Genomic DNA, 23,531 nt, shown 5'->3' on the forward strand with positions numbered 1-23,531 from the left:
CACCCCAATTTGCCCCCTCTTTTGCAATCAGAGTATTGCCCATAACCTCACTAATGTTTTACCTTAGTTATATAGATCGTGCGTCCGTTTCCTGAGAAAATTAAAGTAAAACAATATTCTTTTACGTTCTCCCTAATCTCCTTTGGTTCCATTTACAGATGTCCACGCTGACCATCGTGAAGGCCAATGTTGTTCCCTTGCTATCCTTTTGCTCTTAATATATCTGTAGAATCCCTTGGGATTCTCCTTCCAGTTGTCTGCCAAAGCAAACTTATACTTTCCTTTCCTCTCCTAATTTGCCCTTTAAGTGTTGTTTGCATTCTTTGCATGATTAAAGCATCATGCGTCCCTCGTCCCTGGTCTATCAAGGTGAACACTCGTGTCCCAGTCTATCGAAGAGGGCGAAATCCTCAAAACTGTCAAAATATGTAAGCACATCATTCTCATTCCACCGCTGGCTATTGATGTCACTTTCTGCAGAAAGAAGGAGCAGGTCGTTGTTCTCCATGGCCAGAGACACCGTATCTGTATCTGTATCACACAACCGAGTTAATCATGGGGCGATACATTCCCCAGTCTTTTGAACAATTTTGTCCCGCGTATCCACCTGTTCCTCGCCTCGACGCCCCAGTCACTTTGTGTCGTCCCGTCGCCTCCCATAACTGAACAGGCTGACGCGCTTGGGAAGCGGATTCATCTGTGCCGGATGGACTTCATTGCAGAGATATGAAAGAGGTAGCTGAACAGATGGTGCATCTTTTCAAGAATCACTAGATTCAGAAATGTTTCTGGAAAGTGGAAAATTGAAACTCTCTCTCCACCTTTCGAAGAATGGAAGGGGGCAACAACCATATGGCCTGATTTCAGTGTTTAACATGATGTTGGAGTCCATTAATAAGCATTATTTTACAAATAAATTATTTTCTTGTTAACTGATTTTTCAATAAGGAGACAATTCAGACATTAGGTACAAATGGAGTTAGGTGCCCTTGTGCAGGATTCCCCAAATGCTGACTTGCAGCTTGAGTTGGGAGTCAAGAGGTAAATACAATGTTCGCATTCAGTTTGAGAGGACACAGGTACAGTGTAATCTCATTTTAGAAAGGCAGAGACGAGTCACGATCAAGTGATGCGTGGATTTATTCAAGAGGTAACAAGTAGGCATGGTGCAGGGTTTATCAGTAAATTTGAGTACGTTTCACAAAACAGGCAGGTCAAAAACATTTGTACACATTACTCTCTGTACAGTGTGAGAGTGTGGGTTTCATTTCGTACCTGTCAATCTCTGGTGTAGGTGAGACTGGAGGTTCATTCTGTACCTGTCAGTCTCTGGTGCAAATGAGACTGAGGGTTCATTCTGTACCTGTCAGTCTCTGGTACAGTGTGAGAGTGTGGGGTTCAGTCTGTACCTGTCATTCTCTGGTACATTGTGAGAGTGTGGGATTCATTCTGTACCAGTCAGTCTCTGGTACATTGTGAGAATGTGGAGTTCATTTTGTACCCGTCAGTCTCTGGTACAGTGTGAGACTGTGGGCTTCATTCTGTACCTCTCGCTGTCTGGTACAGTGTTAGAGTGTGGGGTTCATTGTGTACCTGTCAGTCTCTGGTACAGTGTGAGTGTGTGGGGTTCATTCTGTACCTGTCAGTCTCTGGTACAGTGTGAGTGTGTGGGGTTCATTCTGTATCCATCAGTCTCTGGCACAAATTGAGAGCGTGGGGGTTCAATCTGTAACTGTCAATTTCTGGTATAGTGCAGAGGTTTAGTGCACAGTTTACCTCGAAGTAATGTTAATTCAGTTTCATTACTACAGTTGATAAATTTGTTTAAATCTTCTTTGAACAATTGGACACAATGATCCGCATGAATACAGTATCTCAGAATCAATGCTATCAGTCAATAACAGCATCAGACACAGGAGCAGTGTTATGCGACTGGGCCCATGGAGTCTGCTCCTCCATTCGATCGTGGCTGATTTATTATCCCTCCCAACCCTATTCTCCTGCCGTCTTCCCATAATGTGTGACACTCTTAATATTTAAGAACTTACCTACGTCCGCTTTAAATAGACCGAGTAACTTTACCACCAGAGCCGTCCGTTTTTAATATACAAATCACTTGGCTTCCTCAGCAATGAATGCCACAGATTCCTGTCTTCTATTTCCGTAGATAATGCATTCCGTTCGGTGCAGTCCTCTGCCACAATCCTGTCCCAGAGAATAAAGCTGTGGGTCTGCGCCAATCTTTTCACCTCCTGCCCAACAGCGTGAAACAGCATCCGCATCTCACCAAATGCATTCATCTCCCTAAGGTTCAAAGTTGAAAGATTAAACGAAATTTATTACCGAAGTATATACTCGTAACCACATGAGCATCCACTGTAAATACAATGAAACACAATAGAATCAATGAAAGACCGCACTCAAGAAAGACAGCAAACGAGCAATGTGCAAAAGACTATAAACTACGCAAATATAATAAAGAACAAACGAAATATTAATAATAAATAAATAATCAATAAATGCCGAGAACATGAACAGACTTGAAAGTGAGTTTATGGGTTGTGGGTACAGTTCAGTGTTGGGTAAATGAAGCTATCCATTCTTCTTCAGGAGTCTGATGGTTGCGGGGTGATGGACCTGTTGATGTGTTACCTCCTTCCTGATGGAGCTGTGTGAAGAGAGTATGACCTGCATGGCCGCGGCCCTCTATTCCGTGTAGATGCGCTCAGCGGTGGGGAGAGGCATAACTGTGCTGGACTGGGCTCTATCCATTACGCTTTCTGGGCTTTTCCGTACAAGGACACTGGTGGTTCCATGCCAGGTCCTCTTGCCACCAGTCAATATACTCTCCACCACACATCTATTGAAGTCTGTCAAACTTTTAGATGACATGTGGAGCGCTGCCGTGCCTTCTTTGTAACAGGAGGCATGTGCCGGGCCCAGGAGAGAGAAATGAAATGATAACACTGAGGAAGTTATATTTCCTCCTTCATCCTTCCCTCGCTGCTGCTCTCTCGTCCCTCTCCATCCGCACTGCGCTCTCACTTGGCTTTTGGCATAGATTCCCTTCTCACTTCTTTCATTTAATTTCGTGAGCTGAGTTTGTCAACTCACTCCTATAATGCTACTTCCGTGATAGCTCAACTACCTAAAATGTTTCCACTGCTTCTTACGGTGTTGTCTTCCACAGCACCGTCTCTTCAAAGGCATAACACGCTGCCAGGAGGTTATGACCATTGCATATTTATTGATGTCCGCATGCAACGAATATTTAGACAGGTCCTCTGAGGTATTTCCAGACCTGTTTTTTTTATATCCCCTCTGTGTTGTCACATTTACACTTTCAGTTTTCCAGCGTAAATGCGCGTGTGTGTGTGTGTGTGTGTGTGTGCGTGTGCGTGTGTGTGTGTGTTTGCGCGCGCGCGCCTCTGGTGTGTGTGTGTGTGTGTGTGTGTATGTTTGTCTGTGTGTGTGTTGTTTGTGTGGATGTGAGATTCACCAGCAGTTATAATTTCAATTTAATATTTGGGAACTCATTCCCAGACCAGAGAAACAACTCATATCAAGAGTCTGCCTCTGGGAGGGAAAGGGTCAGTTTCGTAAATCAAAAAAGGTACTTTAATTACATTTTCTGTGGCTGGTTTTGGTATGTGTTAATAGCTTTTATTGAATTAATCAATCCGAATTTTATTTCTACAACATAAGAACATTTCTCAGAATATCTACTTAAAAAGCTGAGAAGATGGCCGCACGACGCAGCACGCAGTGGCCACTCCGGAATGAATATCTGTAATCTGTCAAGTAGGGTGCCGTGCACAATCCTGATTTGATGGAGGCGGACGTGAGAAACACAGAGGAACATCTGGTGAAACTTCTGAAATGCCAATTTCGCTGTCGCTCTACTGTGCGATCCAGAACCTCCAGAGGGGAGGGCCCCGAATACTCAGCGTTGCCTGTTGCTTGGCGGCTGGGGCCAGGGTCGAAGCTCTCGGCAGAGATGGTGCCCGATGCTCGGTGTCGGAGGGCTGATCGGAGTCTCGAGGTTTTTGGACAGAATCTGCTGTGATCGAATGCTTCCAAGGTGCTGCATCGGCAAGTTTGTGGCGCTGGAGCTTCATGGCAGGTAGAGTTTTTCATCCTTCTACCGTCTGCGTGAGATGATGGGGCTATCAGGACTTTGAGACATTTTTTTTTACAGTGCCCATGGCCTGCTCTGTATCAAATTACGGTATTGCTTTGCACTGTTGTAAATATACATGTATGTTATAATTATGCCTCTTTTTGTCAGTTTTGGTCTTGGTCTGTCTTGTATTTCTGTGATATCATACTGGAGGAACATTGTATCATTTCTTAATGCAGGCATTACTAAATGACAATAAACGAGGACGGAGTATCCTCATAATCTAATCTAATCAAAAATTTGGGGAGATGTTATGAGGAAGCAGATTCACCGGTTTGCCAAGTGAGATAGAAGACACGGATCAACACACACAAAATGCTGGAAGAACAGGCAGCATCTATGGAAAAGAGAACAGTCGACGTTTCGGGCCGACACCCTTCAGCAGGACTGGAGCAATAAAAAGATGAGTGGTAGAATTAAAATGTGGGGAAAGGAAAGGATGAAGCCAAGTGAGTTGTGAAACCGGGAGGGGCTGGGCGGAACAAACAGTTGGGAAGTTGTTTTGTGAAAGAGATACAGGACGGGAAAAGAGGGAGTCTGATAGGTGAGGACAGAAGGCCATGGAAGAAAGGAAACGGAGGAGGAGCACCAGGGGAGGCGATGGACAGGCAAGGAATTCAACCCCCGGCATCTCCAGGTTGGTGACTGTGAATTTAAAAAATCGGTGGGAAATCCCAGATGTTGAAATTCCGAGCAACACACACAAAATGCCGGAGTAACTCAGCAGGCCAGGGGATAAGCAACTGCCTGCCTGTCTTCACACCGTCCCACGTGGAGAGTTAAAACCCGACCCTTACTGTTTCAGTTACAAAGCTGTGGTGGTGAAATGGAAAACCCGCCCTGCGTGGCAGGGAGGTGCGAAGCATCAGCGATACTCCACATCTCCCCATCTGTCACTCACTGGTCCGGCCGTGATGGTCTGAACATGACACCAACAGGTAATCCCGGTGGAGGAGTTGCTGCGTTTGAGGTGAGTGCTTGCAGTACATCAACGTCGCGAGTTCCGCTCACAAGGTGAACTGCGGGTTCAACACTGAAGGAACTCCGACATTCATTCAATCATCAGGACAGGATTAGGAAGTTAATGGCACCTCGGCTGAAAACGTCCTATTTATTAAAAATGAGCCTACCAGTGGGATGAATTATCCGTCTAGACAATTAAGTAAAGTAAAACACATTTCGCGGGTGAAATATCGGGAACGAGGTGCAAGACGGGACAGAACACAAAAGGCACGGAGATAATAACCGGGTGGGCCAGAAAGTGGGGAAGCAAGAAAGAAAGGTGGAGAAAAAGAGAAAGAGGAAAAACAGGGAATGAACAAAAGAAATGAAGTACTTTTGAGTTTGTATACGAGAAAGAGACGGAATGGACCCAGACATATACTGGCACAGACCCAGACCATGACATGTACAGACACAGGCATATACAGACAGAGAATCAGACCCAGACATTTACAGACACAGGCATAAACACATACATACATTCACACAAAACATCGCGCAACATTCACAGTTCTACAATTCTTAATAATCCCCGTAGCAGAGTGGCGCAGCGGAAGCGTGCTGGGCCCATAACCCAGAGGTCGATGGATCGAAACCATCCTCTGCTATATTCTCTGTTGGCGGCAGCAGATATTCATCCTCATGTTTTGAAACACCAATGTGTCACATCATACATCCAGAGAGGAAACCGCATTTCAATTGAAATTCTTCATTTATTCCTACTTGTTTAATTCTTGTCTCTGTGGCGCAATCGGTGAGTTAACCGAAAGGTTGGTGGTTCGAGCCCACCCAGGGACGCTAGTATTCCGGTATTTTTTTCTCTCTCCTTTGTAACCGAGAAAATGTTCAGCAGCATCTATGGAATAAAGTACACAGTCGGTGTTTCAGGCCGAAACCCTTCTTCAAGATCATGAAGCAGCCTAGCCTACTGAGTTCCTCCAGCCTTTTGTGTGTGTTGCTTGGATTTCCAGCATCTGCTGCACATTTTCTCGTTTGTGATTCGACTAGTGCACGATGAAGTCTCTTCCATGGAATTGGATTGGATTGAATTGACTTTAGTAATTACGTCCTTCACATACATGAGGAGTAAAAATATTTACGTTACGTCTCCGTTTAAATGTGCAATGTGCAATTTATAGTAAATATGTAATAGATATTACTATATTTATTACAGTCAATATGACAAAAATACGATTCTATCAGCTTGAATTAATCAGTCTGATGGCCTGGTGGAAGAAGCTGTCCCGGAGCCTGTTGGTCCTGGCTTTTATGCTGCGGGACTGTTTCCCGGATGGTAGCAGCAGAAACAGTTTGAGATTCGGGTCACTCGGATCCTCAACAATCCTTCGGACCATTTTTACAAACTTGTCTCTGTAAATGTCCTGAATAGTGGAAGGTTCACATCTACAGATGCGCTGGGCTGTCGGCACCACTCTCTGCAGAGTCCTGTGATTGAGGGAAGTACAGTTCCCATACCAGGCAGTGATGCAGCCAGTCAGGGTGCTCTCAATTCTGTGCCTGTAGAAAGTCCTTAGGATTTGGGGACCCATACCAAATTTCTTCAACCGTCTGGGGTGAAAGAGGCGCTGCTGTGCCTTTTTCACCACGCAGCCGGTATTCACAGACTCGTGAGATCCTCGCTGATGTGTATGCCGAGAACCTTTCACCCTCTCAACCCCAGATCCATTGATGTCAATAGGGCTGCGTACTCTGAAGGAGTTTGAATCTTCCCTTCGACGGGAATTAGTGAAACCCTCTCTCACTGCTCCCCCTTTGTGATCTCAGCTCTTGTTTTTCTGCTGTGTTTCATTACCAGCTGGGAAACTCTGCGCTGTCCGGAGGCCGGCGCTCCCTACTGCTGCCGCAACGGGCTCAGGGGGAATTGAATCTGTTCTACGAGTTTCAGTCATATACTGTACCGTAATACAGTTAAAAGCTTCTTATTCTGACTGTTCAGAGAGATCAAACGATTACACACTGTATTGGGAGAGAACAAGGTGAAGCAATAACAAAATGCAGAATAAAGTGTAACAGCGACAGAGAAAGCACGGCGCAGGTAAATAATAAGGTGAAGCTTCGTACCGAGGTGGATTGTGAGGTCAAACGTCCATCCTACCTTATGGGAAACCATTCAATAGACACAACAGTGGGACTGAAACTATCCCTGAGACTGTGACGCGTGCTTTCAAGCTTTTGTACTTTCTGCCGGATGAAAGAGGGAACGAGAGAATATCTGGGGCAGGTCATGTCTTTGGTTAGGAAAATATATGTTCGATTTGACCAGAAAGTGTGTGTTTCCTACAGCGGAGTCCGTGGAACTAACGGACTTCCCGGGTCTAATGCTGTTTTTCTCATTCAGTTTGGGGTCCTCGATCATCCTACATGAGGGACCACCACCATCGTACATGAGGAATTCATCAGATCCATTAGAGTGAATTTCACTCAGAACAAATTGCTCAGGAATTAGAGTTCTGCGTTCATAGCGCTCGGCGAGGGTTTTTTTTAAACTGAAAGTGTACAACCTGCAATGGCCGGGAATGGAAACCGTGTCAACTGCTTGGGAAGCAGCTATGCTCAACACTATACCACCATCTCCACATGATGCAAACCAGATTCGGTTACTGAATGGTCTCTGGTGCTATAAGATTCTGTAACTCGATTCTCAGCGTCTGAGCTGTTTTCTGAAGGATCGTTCCTCACTCTGTTGCAGTTCCTTTTCCCACCAGTGGGTGTCGCGACGTTCCGACAGACCGGAGAAACACAGCACCTGGGATCCGACTGAAGGGAGAATCGGCCCGAGAGATTCGAAGGGCTACAAATGGTTTCCTGCTTCACGTATCAGTAAAAGGGAAACAAATCCTGATTATAAATATCCGTTCAAACAACACGCAGTTAGACGTTAATGGGATCCCCTCCTTTGCCCAGTCCTTGAACACAGTAAGTGACTGAATCGCTAATGAATCCTGAGACCCGTCCAGTCACACGGTGAGGAGGGATGGGTAAAATGCACCAGCTCTACACTCAACAAACAAACATCAGAGTGACTCTCTGAGTTCTCCTACACACTGACATCCGTGTGATAGGTTCCATACTCTTGTTTATTCCTCGCTGGTTCAGTGGTTAGTATCCCCGCCTGTCACGCGGGAGACCAAGGTTCATTTCGCCAACGAGGAGACCGTTTTCCTGCTTCAAATGAAGACGGGATTATAATATGAGACAATCTAGTGTGCAAATAGCCCAAAACTGGAGTGTTTCCCGAGAACAAGGGACATTCATCATTTTGTTTTCACTTTTCCCTCACGACGTCTGTATCTCAAGGCCGTTTGACGTTACACTCAATGACCGAATCCGTCACTCCGAAACATTATACAGAGACTGCTGCCGTGAGATATGAACTCCCGCACTTTCCCAGCACTCGTACCGACTCTCTCAGTTTGTCTGGTTGACTGTGTGGAGAAGACAGGCAAAGGAACAGCTGAAACACTTTGGAGAGAACGATGCCATGGAATGTGTAACGCCGGGTTTAAAGCCACCCTGCCCCTCCCGCAACACTGGACCCTCTGAACAGACGCTCAGAAAATGAACTTGTGGGCGGGGGGAAGGTATGATTGAGTTTGTGACGCCATTACAACACGTGAGCATTCGGTTCGTTGCTCCGCCCCTAGACCTGATTGACAGCAAAATACCTGAAAACGGTGCGAGTTGCTGATTGGCTCAGTGGCGTTGGTGGCGCTGGCTGTGAATGTGCGGGGATGATGGGAAATAAAGTAAGTTCAGGTTGGGGGTGGGGGGCGAAGAGTGTCTGGAAAAGGAACCAGAAATAAAGGGTCCGGGTGAGTGCGGTAAGAGGTTGGAATGAAGTTGGATCTAGATCTGTAAAACGGAAAAAGGAAAACAATATTGCAATCATTTCAAGAGATTTGAGAGGATACTGAAAAAAGGAAAGAAGACTTCAAGGTACTGTTTAAATTTTACCCGAAACAGATTTATTTTACCAATCCCATTAAATTAACTGCAGCAATACACAAAATGCTGGAGGAATTCAACAGCATCTATAGAAAAGAGTTCAGTCGACATTTCAGACCGAGACCATTCATCAGTCCTCAGTTCCTCCGGCATTTCATTTGTGTAGCTTGGATTTCCAGCATCTGCACGTTTTCTCATTTGAAATTAACTAAATTTGATAACTATTTTAGGGAATATAGATTGTGCTCAAACATTAAGGGGAGGTGATGTGCTAATCGTTAAGATAAGAAACTGTGAGAAGGCATTACATTTGAAGACTTTATTTGGTTAAAAAAAGATGGTATCTGTGTTGCCTAATGAAAATACAGGTATCGGGGTGTTAGGACAGGTGTTCTGGTGGAGATTTCGATAAAGAGATTAAGAATGTAAATAGATTACAAGTGCAAACGCGAGGATATCTGCAGATACTGCAAATTCAAGCAACACACACACAAAAGTGCTGGTGAACGCAGCAGGTCAGGCAGCGTCTATAGAAAGAGTTACAGTCGACGTTTCGGACCGAGACCCTTCGTCAGGACTCGCCCGAAACGTCGACTGTACCCCTTCCTATAGATGCTGCCTGGCCTGCTGCGTTCACCAGCATTTTGTGTGTGTGTTGCAGAGATTACAAGTAGTTTGAAATGGAGAAAACATGGACAGTTTAACTGCATTGATATATTTTGATGAGGTGAAGCTTTCAAGTAAAGTTAGTCTGGGGTATGTTAGTTATAATGCACGAGCGCATATTCCACCTCCGCTTAGATGTCACAATGTCAGAGATTTGGGCATCTTGTGGCAGTATCTCCTGGGAAACTAAGGTGTAGTTAGTGTTGTGGGAAACTTAGAATGAAGATTGTGAAGGTGTAAAGTTTGACTGGTGTAATTGTAGAGGAGAACATAGTGCAGTCTAGTCATAGTCATAGTCATAGTCATACTTTATTGATCCCGAGGGAAATTGGTTTTCATTACAGTTGCACCATAAATAATAAATAGTAATAGAACCATAAATAGTTTAATAGTACTATGTAAATTATGCCAGTAAGTTATGAAATAAGTCCAGGACCAGCCTATTGGCTCAGGGTGTCTGACCCTCCATGGGAGGAGTTGTAAAGTTTGATGGCCACAGGCAGGAATGACTTCCTATGATGCTCAGTGTTGCATCTCGGTGGAATGAGTCTCTGGCTGAATGTACTCCTGTGCCCACCCAGTACATTATGTAGTGGATGGGAGACATTGTCCAAGATGGCATGCAACTTAGGCAGCATCCTCCTTTCAGACACCACCATGAGAGAGTCCAGTTCCATCCCCACAACATCACTGGTGTTACAAATGAGTTTGTTGATTCTGTTGGTGTCTGCTACACTCAGCCTGCTGCCCCAGCACACAACAGCAAACATGATAGCACTGGCCACCACAGACTTGTAGAACATCCTCAGCATCGTCTGGCAGATGTTAAATGACTTCAGTCTTCTCAGGAAATAGAGATGGCTCTGTCCCTTCTTGTAGACAGCCTCAGTGTTCTTTGACCAGTCCAGTTTATTGTCAATTCGTATCCCTAGGTATTTGTAATCCTCCACCATGTCCACACTGACCCCCTGGATGGAAACAGGGGTCACCGGTACCTTAGCTCTCCTCAGGTCTACCACCAGCTCCTTTGTCTTTTTCACATTAAGCTGCAGATAATTCAGCTCACACCATGTTACAAGGATGTGAAGTACAGTACTTAAGAAAGCAGCTGGTTGAACAGGTTAAAGTACAGTTAGGTGTGTCTTAAACAGAGGCCTTGCAACACAGTTAAACCAAATGTTGATCAAGTATAACCAGTCAGATAGAATATGAAGTCAGCGGCTATGTGTCACATCACAGGTCCATTAATAAAGATACTTTACTAGTCAATGAAATGAAGTTTGTGATGTTTATAAAAGATGTGGTGAATTGTGCTGTTCAGTCATCCAGACATACTGAGAAAATTAAAATTATTGTGAAAGCTGCTGAAAGGTATCTAGGTATAACTGGTGTTATGTGGGAAACTGTAAAAGAAGCTCTGATGGATGGGGTATCTGTATTTCAGTCTCTTTGTGCAGGTACAGAATGGGATTAAGAATATTGCAGTGGAATGAGAGAAATTCGATGGTCAAGACATTAGGAAGTTTATTTTTGATTCATCAAATTGGCCCAATATGAAAACGGGCTGTTACCGCATTTCCTTTACAGGAAATTATATTGCAGTATGGCATGATAGGTTAGGTGATAGAGGGGGTGGTGTTGCACGTTTAATATGGGAAGGGGCAGGACACAGAGTTGTGGATGTGAATGAAGTGTATGAGGTGTTTGTAGCAGAGGCATTTGATTCAACAGGTAGGGGTACTAAAGTGGTAAAACTCTTGTGGAGAGCTTTTGATTGATTTGTTGGAAAGCATATGTCACTCTAGATCGCTAAGGGTTGTATGGTGTGGGGATTTTTGTGCACAGTTCACTGTGGGATCATTCATGGAACTGTTTGATTGTAGAAGAATGTTTAGGTATTTCCAATCTTGTGTGATTTAATGATGGGAGGGGTATGAAATGTAATGTTTCTAATCATCTGAAAACTGCTGTAAATTTAACTCCAGTTGCAAACATTCTGGCTGGAGTGACTGAATGAGATGTTATGAGTGAGGAGACAATGGGGAGTGATTACTTTCCTATATTTATAAGCTTAGGTTTGGAGTTATATAGGGGGCAGGAGACTGTTTTTAGGAAGTGGAATTTTGATGAAGCAAACTGGGAGAATGTTGAGGATGATATGGGTTTCTGCAATGAATGGTGATGTCACATTATTCATCAAACTGTGATGGAAGTGATGCCTGTTAAAAATGACATTAATAGGAGGAAGACTGCAGCTTGGTGGATGGGGGAGTGTGCAGAGGGAATTAGGGAGAGAAATAAGGTGTTTGGGAGAGTTGAGAATTATCATTCTCTGAGTGACCTTATTAAGTATGAAAGGGTACAAGCTGTGGTGAGGAAAGTGGTGAAGGTTGTGAAAGAGGTTTACTGGAGGTCATCTTGTGATAGTATTGGACAGGATACTAAACTTGGAGGTGTTTGGGGAATGATTCAGAAAATCAGGGGGTGGAGTTCATCGGGTTAATAACATTCCAGTATTGATTAAAGAAAGTGATTGTTAGAACATAGAACAGTACAGCACAGTACGGGCCCTTCGGCCCACAATGTTGTGCCGACCTTCAAACCCTGCCTTCTATTTAACTCCCCACCTTAAATTCCTCCATATACCTGTCTAGTAGTCCCTTAAACTTCACTAGTGTATCTGCCTCCACCACTGACTCAGGCAGTGCATTCCATGCACCAACCACTCTCTGAGTAAAAAACCTTCCTCTAATATCCCCCTTGAACTTCCAACCCCTTACCTTAAAGCCATGTCCTCTTGTATTGAGCAGTGGTGCCCTGGGGAAGAGGCGCTGGCTATCCACTCAATCTATTCCTCTGATTATCTTGTACACCTCTATCATGTCTCCTCTCATCCTCCTTCTCTCCAAAGAGTAAAGCCCTAGCTCCCTTAATCTCTGATCATAATGCATACTCTCTAAACCAGGCAGCATCCTGGTAAATCTCCTCTGTACCCTTTCCAATGCTTCCACATCCTTCCTATAGTGAGGCAACCAGAACTGGACACAGTACTCCAAGTGTGGCCTAACCAGTGTTATATAGAGCTGCATCATTACATCGTGACTCTTAAACTCTATCCCTGGACTTATGAAAGTTAACACCCCATATGCTTTCTTAACTACCCTATCCACCTGTGAGGCAACTTTCAGGGAATCTGTGGACACGTACCCCCAGATCCCTCTGCTCCTCCATGCTACCAAGCATGCTGGCATTTACTTTGTACTCTGCCTTGGAGTTTGTCCTTCCAAAGTGTACCACCTCAGACTTCTCAGGCTTGAACTCCATCTGCCACTTCTCAGCCCACTTCTGCATCCTACCAATGTCTCTCTGCAAACTTTGACAATCCTCTACACTATCTACTACACCACCAACATTTGTGTCATCTGCAAACTTGCCAACCCACCCTTCTATCCCCACATCCAGGTCGTCAATAAAAATCAGGAAAAGTAGAGGTCCCAGAACAGATCCTTGTGGGACACCACTAGTCACAATCCTCCAATCTGAATGTACGCCCTCTACTGAAATAGAGAAGGTTGAGTTACTGGCTTGGTCATTTGCTGCATGTCACAATCAAGATAATTTAAATGAAGAGCCTAAATGATGTCAAGATGAGGATTTAAGTGAATACACTGATGTGTTGAAAGCCAGCTGTAACAATGATAGTGTTAGTTATGTAGAGTTTATTTGTGTGAATGTAAGAAAGCTATTAACAGTGCAAGTCAGATGGCTGTAGGAAAGGATGATATATGTTAGTGTATGTTTAAGCATATAGCTTACAACTCTTGAGATAATATTAACAAATTGGAATCATATTTGGAGTTTAGACCATATTTCCTCCTTATAGAAAATGATAGTACCTGTTCCGAAACCTGGAAATCCCCACAGGATCCTTCTAATTATAGACCAATATCATTAACATCCCATCTCATTTCGGTAAACTTACAGAACATATGGTAATAGAGTTGTTGAATTATATTTTGGAAAAGAGAGGTGATGGAGCATTTTATCAGCGTGGATTTTGGAACTGTACAATGACATTGGATTCAGTTTTATGTTTGGAAGATGATATTGGGAAAGCACTTGTAAATAAAGAAGTTGTAATTGCAGTATTTTTGTATTGAAAAAACATATGATATGTTATGAAAGGATTAAATTATAGAAATGTGGAGTGAGAAGGAGGCTACATTATTTTTTTCTGAGTTTTTTATTTGTATGCTCCAGGCAGTTAAGGATACGTAAGGTATATTTGGGATTCTATATGGTGGAGAATGGGACCCTATAAGACAGTATTTGTAGCCCTTTATTGTTTAATATTATGATTAGTGATATTTTTTCTGAGATAGGTACTGGGGTGGGGAAATGACCTTTTGCAGATGATGCAGATTTATGGATCAGAGGTATAAAATCCAATCCAATTGTATATAGAATGTGATTAGTGATTAATAAGGTCAAACAGTGGGAATATAGACAGGGTTTAAAGCTTTCAGTAGCTAAAATACATTTTGTGTTTCACAAAGATGATCAATAGACCTCTTTATTGATCCATATCTTCCTCAATAGCAATTGATTTGAAATTATATGGTCAAACTCTTGAATAAGTGTCAGTGGTAAGATTTTATGGCATGTGGCTGGATTATAAGCCGACATGGAAGCACCATATCAGTAAAATAATTGATAAATGTAAAGGAGCACCGAATATTCTTGGGTGTCTGTGTACGTATTCTTGGGGCACTATCGGCCCATCACTGTGACTCTGTAAATAATTGATAAATGTAAAGGAACACTGAATATCCCTGGGTGTCTGTGTGGGTATTCTTGGGGAGCTATCGGCCCATCACTGTGACTCTGACGGGGAACCAATGCTACCAGAAATCTACCGAGCTGCTCATCCGCAAACTTCCCTTCCAGCATCTGGTGCAGAAGATCAGGCAGGACTTCAAAACCGATCTATGCTTCCAGAGCTCGACCATCAAAGGCCTGGAGGAGATTAACGAGGCTTACCTGGTCGGGCTCTTTGCACCATCCACACCAAGCGAGTCACCCTTGTGCCCAAAGATATTCAGTTGGCTCGCGGCATCGCCAGAAGCGAGCCTCAGCCTGGCCTCGGCAGCAAACACAACAAAATGCTCTTTTAAGAGCCACTAACCTGGAAGAGGAAAGGGCTGTCGCTTTCTCTTCATTACACTGTTGTGTTCACACACATTATCCCTCTGATCTCCCCCGTGGGAGTTTTGGGGTTGTTTGATGGGAAATCCCAATTCTCACACCAACTGATCTATTTGTTTTGGTCTCAGCTCATTTCATCAACACATCAATGTCACACTTTAGCCAAAGATGACCATCCACACCAGCAATAACCCCATCATCTCACAGTCAGTGTGAACTTACTGCTCACGATTCCTACATCCACTCCCAAATCACTCAGTTATATCACAAACAGCAAAGGTCACAGAACAGATCCATGTGGAACAACACTTGTCACCAGCATCTGATCACAAAACTACTCTCTGCCATCACTCTGTCTCCTATTGCAAAGCTAATTCTGGATCCAATTTGCCAAATGGCCTGACTGAGGCCCATATGAACCGTATCAATAAACTTCGTCGGTGACGGCAGACCTGGGTGAGGACGGTCAGGACCCAAGTGCTGGAGTATCAGAGACTAAAATCCAGACACGATAGGAGATGGAAACAACGACGGGGTTCCAAACCAGTCTGTGTCTGGAGGGAAGAGCACTTTGAGTAACTCCTTTGCTCCAAATTGGAGAAAAATAGGTAAATAGAAGAGAAGTAAAAAATTACAATAGAAACTGCAGATTCTGCAGTCTGAAGCAAAAGCAGAAAACAGGAAACTCCAGACCTGCCAGTTCACCACTTGTACTAGGAGAACATTTGGGGCTGTAGCAAAGCAGGAAATTATTGCCAACTTACAAAACCATCAGCCAAAGTTAACAGACTCTGGTGAAAGAGATTCTATGTTTAACAAATACATTTGAGTGTTTGAAGCTGTAACACCAACTGTGGACAACGAGTCCCAGGAATGCACTGAACCAAGATGTCCAGGACACGTTTGATAAGCCGCTCCATCACAGGGAGTTGGGGAAAATGAGAGCTGACCGTGATTTCTGAACTTGCTGATCAGAAACACTGATGGGAACTGAGTTGTGAAGAGCGGTGAGGAGTCTACAAAGGGGTAGATACAGGTGACGTGATTGGACACAGGTCTGACAACTGGGATATTGTGGGGGAGGGAGAGTGTGAACTTGTACCTGACCCTCTGGCTAAAGAAATGTCTTCTTATCTCTTTTCTGAAGAGACATCCTTCTACTCTGAGTGTGTGCCATCTGGTGCTGGACGAACCCACTACAGGAAACATCCACTCCACGTTCACTCAAGTGGTTATAATGTCACTCTCTTCTCATTCTTATGAACTTCAGCAAGTACAGGCCCAGAGCCATCAAATGCACCTAATATGTTAACCTTTTCATTCCCGGGGTCATTCTCGTCAACCTGCTCTGGACCCTCTCTGATGCAAACACATCATTCCTTGGATAAAGGGCCCAGCATTGCTCACAATACTCCTTGCGGACTGACAAATGTCAGCATGGACAAGCGGGCCCCTATTTTCACATTTCTGTGAGAAAAGTAACTAATTTTCATTCTTATATTTTGCTGATTTTAATGTAATCTTCTTCCTCAGTTGTAATTTCTATTTCCCTTCACGATGAAGACTTTGCATTCAAAGTCAACAACATCTCCTCCACAATCACCATCAGCACTGGTGCACCACAAGGTTGTGCTTGGCCCACGACTCTACTCACTTTATACCTGTGATTGTGTGGCTAAGTACAACCCCGATGACATATTTAAGTTTGCAGATGACACCACTGTTGTTGGGTGAATCAAAGGTGGTGACAAATTTGCCCTCAGGAGGGAGATGTGTGATCTGGTTGAATGGTGCCACAACGACAACCTCTCACTCAATATCAGCAGATCACTGACCACAGGGGCAGGAAACCGGACGTCCACGGATCAGTCATCAGCAGGGGACTGGAGGTGGAGACAGTCAGTAACATTAAATTTCTGAGCATTATCATTTCAGAGGGTCTGTCCTGGGACTAGCAGTAAGTGTCACTATAAAGCAGGCAGGGCAGTGACTCTGCCTGCGTGTAATCAGCGTGACATCTGAAACTTTGACAGATATAGATGCAGAGTGGAGAGTAACCTGACTGGTTTCATCATGGCCTGATATGGAAACACAATGATCAGGAATGGAAAGGAAAATGTCTACAAGAAATTTGTGGAGATGTCAGGTGTAATTTTTTTTACCAGAGCGTGGTGAGTGCGTGGAATAGGCTACCGGCAAAGGTAGTGGAGGCAGATACAATAGAGTATTTTCACAGACTCCTGGATAGGTACTTGGAGCTTAGAAAAACAAAGGGCTCTGGGTAATGCCAGGTAATTTCTAAAATAGGTAGAGGTTTGGCACGGCATCGTGGGCCGAAGGGCCTGTATTGTGCTGTAGGTTTTCCATGTTTCTAACTGGTGGATGCATCCCAGTACATCACAGGCGAAGCCCTCCCCATCATTCAGTACATTTACAAGCAGCACTTCTACAAGAAAGCTGCATCCATCATCAACAACATCCTTCAGCCACCTCATGCTCTCTTCCACTGCTGTCATCGGGAAGGACGTACAGGAGCCTTAGGTCCCACACCACCAGGTTCAGGAAGAGTTGTTACCCTACAGCAGTCATGCTCTTGAAATGGTGTAGGTATCTTCACTGAACTAATTGCATATCCTGCACACTCACTTTCAAGTACTCCACAACTGAATTGCACAGTAATACACATCAAAGTTGCTGGTGAATGCAGCAGGCCAGGCAGCATCTCTAGGAAGAGGAGCAGTCGATGTTTCAGGCCCAGACCCTTCGTCAGGACACAGTAATATTTATGTTTTAGTATTTGCATTATTTGTCTTCTTTTGCACATTGGCTGTCTGTTCAGTCTTTGCTGTTTATAGTTTTCCTAAATTCCACTGTCTTCATTTCCCTGTAAATGCCTGAAAGAAAATTAATCTGAAAGTAGTAACCTGTTGCACCAGATGTCCCAACACAGGGGACCACTGCTACACTACGATAAGGAATGTCTATCATTTGCTCCTAAGACCACATTTCGTTAAGTTGGATCATTTGACTGTACTCCTCCTACCTGCACACAGACAGAGCCTAAGGAACAAGGCTTCAGAGATCAAGATAACCGAGGGGTGGTGTTGGGAGGCAGAGGAACGGTTACAGGATTGCCTTGGGTCAGCAGGCTGAGCCATGTTCATGAACTCATCTCAGGACCTGAAGGACGACACCGGGGTCACTACAGACTTTACTAAAACAGCTGTGGAGTCGTGTGTCCCCACAAAATCATTCAGGCTTTTCCCAAATCAGTAGGCCTGGATGAGCAATGAGATCAGGAACCTGCTGAGTGCCAGGTCAGAGGCATTCAAGTCTGGAGATCAGGAATGCTACAAGAGGTGCAGGTATGATCTCCAGAAACCATCTCTTTGGCAAAGTGGAGATTCCAGGCTAGACTGGAATAAAAGAGAGATGCTTGATAGCTGTGTCAGGGTTTGAATGCCAGAACCTCCTGCAAAGGTAAATCTTGTGATAAAAGGGGACAGCACAGCTTCGCTTCCAGACGAGCTCAATGCCTCCTATGCTCACTTTGTCCACCAGAAGAGGGAGCACCCCCGTGTCTCCCGATGGTCATTTGGTCTCAGTATCTGAAGATGACGTGCAGGCTGCCTTCAAGGGAGTGAATCCAAGGAAAGCATCCAGTCTGGACGGAGTACCTGGCCGAGTACTGAAGACCTGTGCTGACCAGCTGGCTCATGTATTCATGGATATCTTCAACCTCTTGATCTGGCAGTGTGTGGTACCCACCTACTTCAAGGAAGCTTCAATTATTACGGTGGCCAACAGGAGCGTGGTAACCTGTTTAAATGACTATTACCCAATGGCACTTACATCCACAGTGATGAAGTGTTTTGACAGGCTGGTGTTGAAGCATATCAGCTCTTGTCTGAATGGTGACTTGGATCCTCTCCAATTCACCTGCCGAAGCAACAGCAGATGCTGTCTTGTTGTCTCTTCACACAACTCTGGAACATCTGGAGAGCAAAGATGCAAACATCTGGATGCCCTTTATTGATTACAGTTCAGCATTTAACACCATCATCCCCTCAAAGCTGATCAGTAAGCTCTCAGACCTGGGCCTCAATACCCCCTTGTGCAATTGGATCCTGGATTTTCTCAGGTGCAGATCCAAGTCAGTTCAGATTGGCAAAAACATCTACTCCACAATCTCTATCAGCACAGGAGCACCACAAGGAAGTGTGCTTGGCCCCCAGCTCTACTCACTTTACACCTATGACTGTGTAGCTGAGTACAGCTCCAACACCATATACAAGTTTGCTGATCACACCACAATCAAAGGTGGTGATGAATCAGCAAACAGGAGAGAGATTGAAAACCTTGCTGAGTGGTGTAATAACAACAACCCCTCACTCAATGTCAGTAAGACTAAGGGACGGATTGTACACTTTAGGAGGGAAAAACCAAAGGTCCATGAGCTAGTAATCAAAGGATGATCAGAGGTGGAGAGAGTCAGTAACTTTAAATTCCTGTGTGTCACTCACTCAGAGGACCTGTCCTGGACCCATCGCATAAATATAATTGTGAAGAAAGCACAACAGCACTCTACTTCCTCAGGATTCTGCGGAGGTTCAGCATGTCATTGAAAACCTTGGCAAACATATAAATGTGTGGTGGAAGGTGTGCTGACTGGCTGCATTACGGCCTGGTATAGGAACACCAATGCCTTTGAGTGGAAAATCCCACAAAGTGTAGTGGATTCGGCCCAGTATATCACAGGTAAAACCCTCACAACCACTGAGCACATCTACATGAAACATTACCGTAGGAAAGCAGCGTCCATCAGCAAAGATCCTCACCACCCAGGCAACGATCTTTTCTCACTGTTACCATCAGGTAGAAGGTACAGGTACCTCAGGACTCGCCCCACCAGGTTCAAGAACAGTTACTACCCCTCAACCATCAGTGTCTTGAACAAAACACTCATGTCACCACTGTAATATCGTTATTTCATGCTTGTTATTTATTGCTATTTATTTCTCTGCATTTACACAATTTGTTTACAGTTTATAGTTCCTCATATTTACAGTTCACAGTTACTGTTCTATAGATTTGTTAAGATTGCCCGCAGAACAAGATTCTCGGGGTTGTCTGTGAGAATACATTTGAATTTGAACTTTGAACAATATGGTGACATATGCGCAGTGTGATAACAACTTACTTTGGATAAAATTTTGGCTTTGACAATATTTTTCCGTGATGCTCTTTTATCATGATCCAGTTCCAACATATTTCATCCAAAATTATAAAAAGATTATCCACACAAAAATATAGAAAATACAAACATGACATATTTATAAGATCGAAGAGCTAAATTACAATATGAATATTACTGTGTATAACACACTCAATTCCAGGGAATGGGGGAGTGGGTCACGTCCCTGGAAATCTCCCGCTCTCCCCATTCTGTTTACAATGGTCGCAAGTTTTTCAGCCGCTCTGCTGATTGACAGCTCCCTCTGCCCCGCCTCCCCGGCTGCCGGGTCACTGTCACGTGACACGTTGTGATTGTTACCCCGTGACGCGCTGACGTCACAAAGCCCCACCTTTAGCGACGTCGTTTCCCGGGGAACGGGCCGTGGTGGGCGGTAAGTCCGGGGTGGTGGAGTCGGTCTCCACTTGTTGGGGTTTCGGTCTCTCCTCTTCCTGCCCGCGGAACAGTGAGTGTCTGTCAGCGCCTCACTGCACCGGCTCTCTGCCTCAGGTACAATATTTAAAACATATTTGCACAGTCACATGGATGGGAAAGGTTGAGAGGGATTCGGGCCTAATGCAGGCAGATGGGCCGAGTTCAGGTCGACAACTTGGTCGGCGGGGATGAGTTGTACTGAAGGGACTGTTTCATTTCTGTATAAACCAGTGACTCTATTTTGGGAGGTTAAATCATGGCAGGATGTACACAGATTCCTGAGAAGTTTCTGCCCCCCTCCCCCACACCTCTCTGGTACTGATTTAGATACCAGTTATTCTCTGTGTGAAATATTTACCCCTCAGATCCCCTTTGAATCCGTCTTTAAACAGTTTTGTCCTATTCTAATGAGAGGCAGTTCTTTGACTGTCGAGGCAAGCAGAACATACAACCCTGTCTGCCTGTGATGCCACATACAGGGAACTGTGTAACAATATTAGAGGCACATGCACAGGGGCTTCAGTGAGCAAGGCCCAGAGGGATATGAAACTAATGCAGGAAAGTGGGATTAGTACAGCTGTGCATGATGGGGAGCATAAATGTGATGGGCCAGAGGGTCTGTTTCTATCCTGTACAACCCTGACCACAGCAGTCCTCCACTGCAGTGGGGTTTGTCACCTTCATTCTCAACTGTGAGCTTGTTCCACTGAACCCCTTATCCTCTGAGAAGACATTTGCACCCTCCCACCGTGACCAAGCTATCAGCCATCTCTCCTAATATCACCCAGAGTACTTCACCAAATTCCCATATAAAACTATTGTTACTGGTGCATAGGGAATGACAGCATTTTGGTAGCCTTTTGAGGGGGTTGGTTCAGTATTTGACCATTAATTCCTTTGTACAACAACAATCCCATCATACTGGGTACTGAATGTTTTAGGTATGACCATCCTGAAGTTCTGTGTTTCAGGTTCCCATTGCACTTTCACTGTCAGTGATTTCTGCATGTCCATACTGACCATCGAGAATCTGTCTCCACTAACTCAGAACTTGGTCTGTCTTCTACCCTGCCTTGGTGATTCAAATGCTCATCCAGATGCTCCTTAAATACCAGCCTGCATCACCCCTTCAGACTGTGTTCCAGATTGTAACCTCCCTCTGGGGAGAAAGGAAACATAGAAAACCTACAGCACAATGCAGGCCCTTCGGCCCACAAAGTTGTGCCAAACATGTAGCTACCTTTGAAATTACTAGGGTTACCCATAGCCCTCTGTCTTTCTAAGCTCCGTGTATCTATCCAAACGTCTCTTAAAAGACCCTATCGTATCAGCCTCCACCACCATTGCTGGCAGCCTATTCCATACACTCACCACTCTCTGCATTTAAAATAAAGAGAAAAAAACAACTTAACCTGACATCTCCTCTGTACCTACTCCCAAGCACCTTAAACCTGTGCCCTCTTGTGGCAGCCATTTCAGCCCTGGGAAAAATCCTCTGACTATCCACAGAGTCAATGCTCTCATCATCTTATACACCTCTATCAGGTCACCTCTCATCCTCTGTCGCTCCAAGGAGAAAAGGCTGAGCTCATTCTACCTATTCTCATAAGGCATGCTCCCCAATCCAGGTAACATCCTTGTAATTCTCCTCTGCACCTTTCTGTGGTTTCCACATCCTTCCTGTAGTGAGGTGACCAGAACTGAGCACAGTTCTCCAAGTGGGTCTGACCAAGGTCCTATCGAGCTGCAACATTACCTCTCGGCTCCTAAGTTCAATTCCACGATTGATGAAGGCCAATGAACTGAATGCCTTCCTTACCACATAGTCAACCTGCGCAGCTGCTTTGAACGTCCTATGGACTCTGACCCCAAGATCCCTCAGGTCCTCTACACTGCCTTGGTCTTACCATTAATACTATATGCTGTCATCATATTTGACCTACCAAAATGAACCACTTCACACTTATCTGGGTTGAACTCCATCTGCCACTTCTCAGCCCAGTTTTGCATCCTATCAATGTTCCGCTGTAACCTCTGACAGCCCTCCACACTATTCACAACACCCCCAACCTTTGTGTCATCAGCAAACTTACTAACCCATCCCTCCACTTCCTCATCCAGGTCATTTATAAAAATCACAAAAATTAAGGGTCCCAGAACAGATCCCTGAGGCACACCACTGGTCACCGACCTCCATGCAGAATATGACCCGTTTACAATCACTCTTTGCCTTCTGTGGGCAAGCCAGTTCTGGATCCGCAAAACATTGTCCCCTTTGATCCCATGCCTCCTTACTTTCTCAGTAAGCCTTGCATGGGGTACCTTATCAAATGCCTTGCTGAAATCCATATGCACTACATCTACTGCTCTCCCTTCATCAATGTGTTCAGTCACATGCTCAAAAAATTCAATCAGGCTCGTAAGGCACAACCTGCCCTTGACAAAGCCATGCTGACTATTCCTAATCATGTTATACCTCTCCAAATGTTCATAAATCCTGCTTCTCACGATCTTCTTCATCAGCTTACCAACCACTGAAGTAAGACTCACTGGTCAATAATTTCCTGGGCTATCTCTACTCCCTTTCTTGAATGAGGGAACAACATCCTCAGTCCTCCGGAACCTCTCCTGTCCCCATTGATGATGCAAAGATCATCGCCAGAGGCTCAGCAATCTCCTCCCTCGCCTCCCGCAGTATCCTGGGGTACATATCATCTGGTCCCGGCCTCTTATCCAACCTGATGCTTTCCAAAAGCTCCAGCATATCCACTTTCTTAATATCTACATGCTCAAGCTTTTCAATCCGCTGCAAGTCATCCCTACAATCATCGAGATCCTTTTCTG

The 23,531-nt window shown here is 44.6% G+C and overlaps 1 protein-coding gene across 1 annotated transcript in view; it reads right to left on the reverse strand.

Moving 5' to 3' along the window:
* LOC140189013 (uncharacterized) overlaps positions 1 to 23,531 on the reverse strand; it is a 1,003,756-nt gene that overhangs the window by 952,410 nt on the left and 27,815 nt on the right. The window lies entirely within an intron of this gene.

This window comes from Mobula birostris, chromosome 28 (genome assembly GCF_030028105.1).
Source record: "Mobula birostris isolate sMobBir1 chromosome 28, sMobBir1.hap1, whole genome shotgun sequence".
Taxonomy (NCBI): Eukaryota; Metazoa; Chordata; class Chondrichthyes; order Myliobatiformes; family Myliobatidae; genus Mobula; species Mobula birostris.